We start from the raw sequence: 6,423 nt of genomic DNA, 5'->3' as shown, positions 1-6,423 counted from the left end.
AATACCACCTCTGTTTTCCTTTCCTTTATGAAAAAGCATCTCTCACCTCTCCTCTTGTAAGCATAAGAAAGACTTAGGAAAAATTGCATTCACATTATAGCCTACAACTGATTCAGATTCCGCTTCTGGGAGATCAAATGGAGCTCGACTAGTTTCCACTAGATGAGAGATAAAGAACATAAACAATATAGGAAACAAGGGAATACCGGACCATATATGCTTTTAAGGTGAGGATATTTTTAATTATCATCAAAATTGCGTTTAAATTTTTCTTTCACAAATCATCCAAATTTACAATTATTTTTTAACAATGTATTGCACCATAGAACATGTTGAGTGCAACATTCTTTAATGATAAAAAATATAAGAAAGAACACCAGCTGCAGACCTGCTCTCTCCCTCTTTCTCTTCTCTCTCCCAAGCTCTCTTCGGCTGCAAACCTGCTCACTCACCAAGTAGACGTCGAATGCGGTGACTCCAAGGCTTGTATATCCAATCAGTTCGAAGGTTTCCAAATCCCAGAATTTCACAGTTCTGTCTGCTAAGCCTAGAAAAAGATTTCTATGTAAAAACATTACTAGTTGCTTCTTAAATATTTTAACAAGATTTAAATGATCCCCGAAAACCAATAATAATATAAGGACTTATACAAACCAATTTGATATAGTTATAGAAATATCAACTTGAAAATCATTAACAAGGCAGCAAGCCTGTCATATATTTGCAACAATTTCTACAGCAAGGTGCTGACAAGCTTAATTAACTCAACTCATGAAAGCAACTTGGCTTCCAACCTCTACAACAGTAATTTTTTTCATGTGGTTTTTATATCACATACCATCACCTTCAACTCTAGAGGAGATAATCAGTCCATGTCAAACCTACCCTAAATATGTTTTTTTTTGGTATGAAATTAATAAGCCTATAGAAATAATAATAATAATAGAGCAGGGAAGGAGAGGGACCACACCAATAGACTAAACAACAAAACTTTCCCATTCACAAACCCAGTAAATCAAAGGATATCTCAAGCTTGGATAAAAAGGCCTAGACCTCAAACATTTTACACACCTGTTTCTACATTTTTCTTTCAAAGGGAGGAAAAAAAAAAAAAAACACACACACACACACACACACACACTTAGCTGTAGCTCCAGTAGCAAAAATCAGACTGTGGCATAAGAACTTCATAAGAAAACTTCATAAAAGCCTAAGAACCATAAGTAATAAATAAATCAAGGTCATTACATTTTAAAAAAATATATTGCTAAAATCAAAATTATGCAATAACATAAAAATTTATAATAAAAAAGTACTTTTTCCAAATAGAATTTCATGAAGTTCGCAAAAGTAATCACTTAAAAAAAGTTCATAAAAATATTCAAAAGTCTATATTAAATATACTCCAGTCATTGCGATAAGGGTGGTCAACAAAGGCTTATATAGACCCTATCAAAGGGTCACTACAAAATGATATCGAATTTGAAGAGTATTGGTATCGGCAAGAGGGGAGCTATGAGTCACCTGGGCCGCCAACTTTTTGGTTGGTTGATTCTCAAAACCATATAAAGAGAAATAAATTAACAAAGGAAATTACATATCATAGTGCTCCTCTGCCAAATTTCCATTAAATTTTCACACATATTATTTAAAACTCATCATCATTGTTATTAAAGCATAACCATCCCATAATTAATTATCCTTTGCATTATCTTTTTTTCATCCCTCTCTCTATCAACTCTCTGGTCTAACATTGTTGTTAGTGGCCATTCTGGTATTAGGCTAAGGTAGCCTTGCCATTAATTTGACAAACTTTCAAGGTATTAAAGAGTGGACCTAACTCTGCATATGAAGCCAATTAAATATATACAAAACAAGACACTTAAGTATCAACCAAAAAAAAAAAAAAAGACACTTAGAACAGGAAATGACTAAGACAAACTGCAAGGCTTCTCCAGCAATTTGTTCTAGTCAATTAACTACAATTCAATACCAAACAAGTGGCATTATCCATCAACAAGCAAAAGTGGTCAATGGCCTCATGGTTGACCCATGAATAAATCCTCAATGATCACCATCTGTGTCTTCACCAGGTCAGCCACTGTTCTTTTAAACTCTGTATTGTAAGATGGAAGCGTGTTCTGTATCCTTTAATGGTGAGACTATGCTAGAATTCTTCTATACCCTTTAACGGTGAGCATATGCTTGAATTCTTCTGCATGGGACGTTCTGATAATGTAATACTTAAAAATTGGAGCTTTCATAAGAGCTATTAAATTCACTTCTTTAGTGGCTTGTTCATAAAGACTTCTTTGGTTGGCAGCTATTCTTATATTATTCTGCAACCCCCTATAGTCCTTTAGTTGTGACACTAGAGGCATTTTTAGTTGTGACACTTCAAGGATAATCAAAAGAAAGTAGGAACACAAATCGACAGAAGTATTAGCATTCAATCCTTAACCAAGGAAAAGATTAGGTGTATTATCTGAACCACATCATCATAGAGTTGAAGTGATTTCCAATGCCCAGTGACTGACTATTATTTACTCTGACAAAAGGGCTTATCCAATTTATCAGAGAGAACTAAGGTATGATTTCTCTGTTGCATGAATATATTACTGGAGAAAAGAACAATCTACCACATTATAACTCTAGAAAGAATATCCTAAGCAATTAACGCCATACTTACTAGTTTTGGTCCTTAACATTGCTTTTCCATAGGAATTATAATTACGAGAAAATTGGCATGTAAATGCTTAAATGTGGCGAGCTAATAATCAATGCATTCAAAGGAGAAAAGAACAGAAATTCTTCAAGAAAAGAAATCTCTCCAATGAAATGTGAAGCTATTGTAATCATCTATGTCATTTAAGTCCTTAAGTTGCCTCAGGCCCATAACATGTCAAAAACTATTAGTGCAGCTAGCAAAATAACAACTTTAGACTAGATTGAAACTAACGTACACTCCAAGCCTACCTATTTTCTATGGATAAATTGAAGTCAACTAATAACATAAAAAAAAAAAAAATGTCTAATCAATGAATGTTAAAAAAGAAAAAGAAAAATATGCTACAAATACATTGACAATCATATTTGTAGGTAGATAGCTGCATACCTCAACACCTCAACTTTAGATTACAGCTTTTGTTGGCTAATTTATGTCCAAGTTCACTCCTCAACTCCAATACAGAATCAGCTTTCATAGCCTACGTATAGAAGGACAAATCTAACATAAACAAATGTATAAACTTGACATGACTGTACACTAAGAATTCAGTCATCAATTCACTTCTACCTAATAGAATACTTCTATACGCTGGAGCAAATAAGAACAAGAACATATATAAAAATGACCCATGTTTGGAGACAGAGAAGGATATATTGACTATACCAGGCAATCTCCAAATGCTCCAGCCACAAGAGCAATCTCATATCATTGGCCGAGAGAATCATTCCTGCTTCTAGGATAAGCCGGTTAATCCCTGACTAATTACATCCTCCAAATTCAAAAAAAGCAAATGCAAAAGCCTTATACACCCAAACAAAGAGGGAATTTTATAGCTTTACAGCTTTAAAAAATAAAATAAAATAAAATATAAATTCAATAAACCGATAAAAACAAATTACCTGCTTGAACGAAGATGGATTCAAAGATCAAACCCTCATCGAAACAAAATTCAAATCTTTTAGACCACTACCAGCTCTTTCCTTGAAATAATAAAAAACAACAGCAGCTCCACTCCCCCGGATGTCAATAACCCTCTCCACATTCTCACCAACCAAACAAGAACTCTCACTGCAATCTACTGCGGTCTTGTAGTGATCCGAAACCACCACTTTGCTGACCTTGGAAGAGATTTCCTGAACAAACCCAGATGAATCCACGAAGTCTAGAAGGTAAATATCACTGATTACAGCCAGAGGGAGCTGATTGGAAGCGATGGGGTTGTAGACGGACGTTGGGGAAGAACATCAGCAGAAGACAAGTAGCAGAGAAGAAGAGGTGAGCTGCTAAAGCTATAAAAGCTTTGTCTGGATGCGGAATGTGGTGGGTGAGATATTGATCAGTGAGAGAAAGAAATTGCACGTGGTTTACAAAGTAAGGATAAAGTTAGACTAATGAAAAAAAGACGGTTAGATGAAAAAAATTTGAAAGGGCAGGGGTATTTTTCGGTGTTTAAAATAAGGGTATAGGGCCAAATTCCCCTTTAAAATTTTGTCCAATTACACTGGGCTATAACTGCAAAAACTTAATTTGATTGGACCGGATTTCATATGGTCCAATTCAATACAATCCTATCTTGCATTACAAATTGGTTTTAGATTAATTTGGTACGATTGGAAGAAATACCATATATATTCTTATCATTGTTTTGTATAAAATAAAAAGGGATCAAATTTATAAGTGTTGAAATATAATTATATATCAGCTTTATCTGCGTATATTATTCATCTGGCACCATCTTTTTCCGATTATCATTTCAAATTTTAATTATTTTTCACATACTTTTTAATTTGTAAGAAATGTCCGTCCACACACACACACACATGATTAGCAGTTTTCTAGTCCAAAAATAAATAAATAAAATTTAGCAATTTCCTGAACTAGATGTTATCTAGTAAAATTAAATTAAAAAAACAACAAATTTTAGAAAAATTATAAACTTTTTAATCTTACAAAAAGATTGATTTTTATTTTATGATTATAGTGAGTTCAACATTGATTCAAACTCAAATCCAGTTTCTATTTCTTTTCAAATAGAATAATATTTTTGGTGGGATCGAATAACAAGAAATATCTCATTATTTTGTTTAATATAAAACTAATAATAAACCTATGAGATCCAGGATCCAAGGCATGTATAATCATAATATATTACTTTGATAATATATTAAGAAAATGAATTATAATTAAGTTAAATATTAAGCACCATAAAATTAATATTAAATTAAAATTTTTAATTCAATATAACTGATTTAAATTTTGGAAAACTTCTTCAAAGATCACATTAATGATTAAATTGGTTGATACTATATTTTTACCATAAATTAATATCTTCAATCTTTTCCTATTTAGATTTATTATTAACAAATGTGCAACCTCTTCCTTCTCTTTGCAAAACTGCCACAAAATTGACTTTTTTTTATATTAGCAAATTTTAGGTCCAGTTGAGTCTAAAATTTTGTTGTTTGATTATTAGTTTTTTTAATTAGCTTTTTGGTTGCTAAGACTTTATTGGAAAGATTAACACGATTGAAGTTTCGGATAAATTTCAGTGTAAATTTTTTGTATTGAAAGATGAGAAATGACGTAAAATGGGAAATTTATCATTGTTTTCATTGTCCATCAAATGATTATTAATACACGTTAAATCTAAATGCATTTTGCTTTGTGGTTTTGTATCGTTCTTATGTGTTTTGACCATATAAAAAAGAGAACCAAGAAAAATCTTGCAAGAATCTAGAAATACCCCCAAATATTTGTGGTTTTGTTTGACTATAGCTTGGTTGTTATTTCACAACCCAAGATTAATTGGTATGCACATAGAAGAAGGAAGATGGCTAATCTGTATATATATTTTCAAGATGTCCAGTCTTTGGTAGAGTTCATGCCTTTGTGAGATCTTTAGGTTGTATTCAGACATTTCAAGTAGCTCTTTCTACTTGGATCATATCATTCCTATGTGTTTGTTGCAAATAGCTAAATCTTGTCAATCACTTAACTATTATTTACTTGGTCTGTCGTTTTGCATTTTCTGCTAATTATGCAGCTAGACATGTGTTCAACTACCCCAATAACAATTAGTCGAACTTATTTTAGCACTTCTTAGTCCATTTCTTGCTGCTAACTCGATTTCTCTCACCATATTAATTTCATAGTCCAAGAATTTCTAAATAGGTTGAGCATATAATAAAAATTTCTACAATCTGCATTTGGGCACATCTGTTATCTTTCCTTCTTTCTTTCCCTTTTTTTTTTTTTTTTTTTTTTTTTTTTGGTGTGTGCGTGTGTGTGTATGAAATTGTGACTATGTCTTTTTGTTGCTATTTCAGCCTAAACATGGCAGGAAAGTACGTTATAGGATCATTAGCAGGATCATTTGCAATTGCATACATATGCAACACTACTATTTCTGAGAGGAAGTTATTTGGGGGTAAGTTTTAAAGTGGATGGATAAACCATTGTGATGCAAGACTTCGCTAATCGTGGATTTTTCTCTAGTTTTACATTGTTAGTTTGATGTCCATCTACCATACCAGGAACTGTTTCAAACAAGGAATGGTTGCAAGGAGCCGACAAGATGTTCCAGGCTTGGCCTTGCATTGCGGGGCCTCCTATTTTGATGAATCCCATTAGTCACCAAAATTCCAATTTAAAACCTCACGGGGCCTCCTATTTTGATGAATCCCATTAGTCACCAA

At 32.8% G+C, this 6,423-nt stretch overlaps 1 long non-coding RNA gene across 2 annotated transcripts; it reads right to left on the bottom strand.

Annotated features, from left to right (window-relative positions):
* Window positions 1-217: 217 nt before the first annotated feature.
* On the bottom strand, window positions 218-4,123 carry LOC112492763 (uncharacterized). 2 transcript variants are annotated; one of them, XR_009634644.1, is made up of 4 exons: window positions 3,628-4,123; window positions 3,392-3,497; window positions 3,116-3,206; window positions 218-561 (listed from the first exon to the last, which is right to left on the bottom strand). It is a non-coding gene; the product is annotated as an uncharacterized LOC112492763 (long non-coding RNA). The 2 variants fall into 2 exon arrangements; XR_007239351.2 differs by having other exon boundaries at window positions 218-547; window positions 3,628-4,118.
* Between the last annotated feature and the right edge of the window lie 2,300 nt (window positions 4,124-6,423).

Source organism: Ziziphus jujuba, chromosome 10, assembly GCF_031755915.1.
Source record: "Ziziphus jujuba cultivar Dongzao chromosome 10, ASM3175591v1".
Classification (NCBI taxonomy): Eukaryota; Viridiplantae; Streptophyta; class Magnoliopsida; order Rosales; family Rhamnaceae; genus Ziziphus; species Ziziphus jujuba.
Note: the sequence above shows the minus strand (reverse complement) of the source record. Positions and strands in the feature narration are given on the sequence as shown.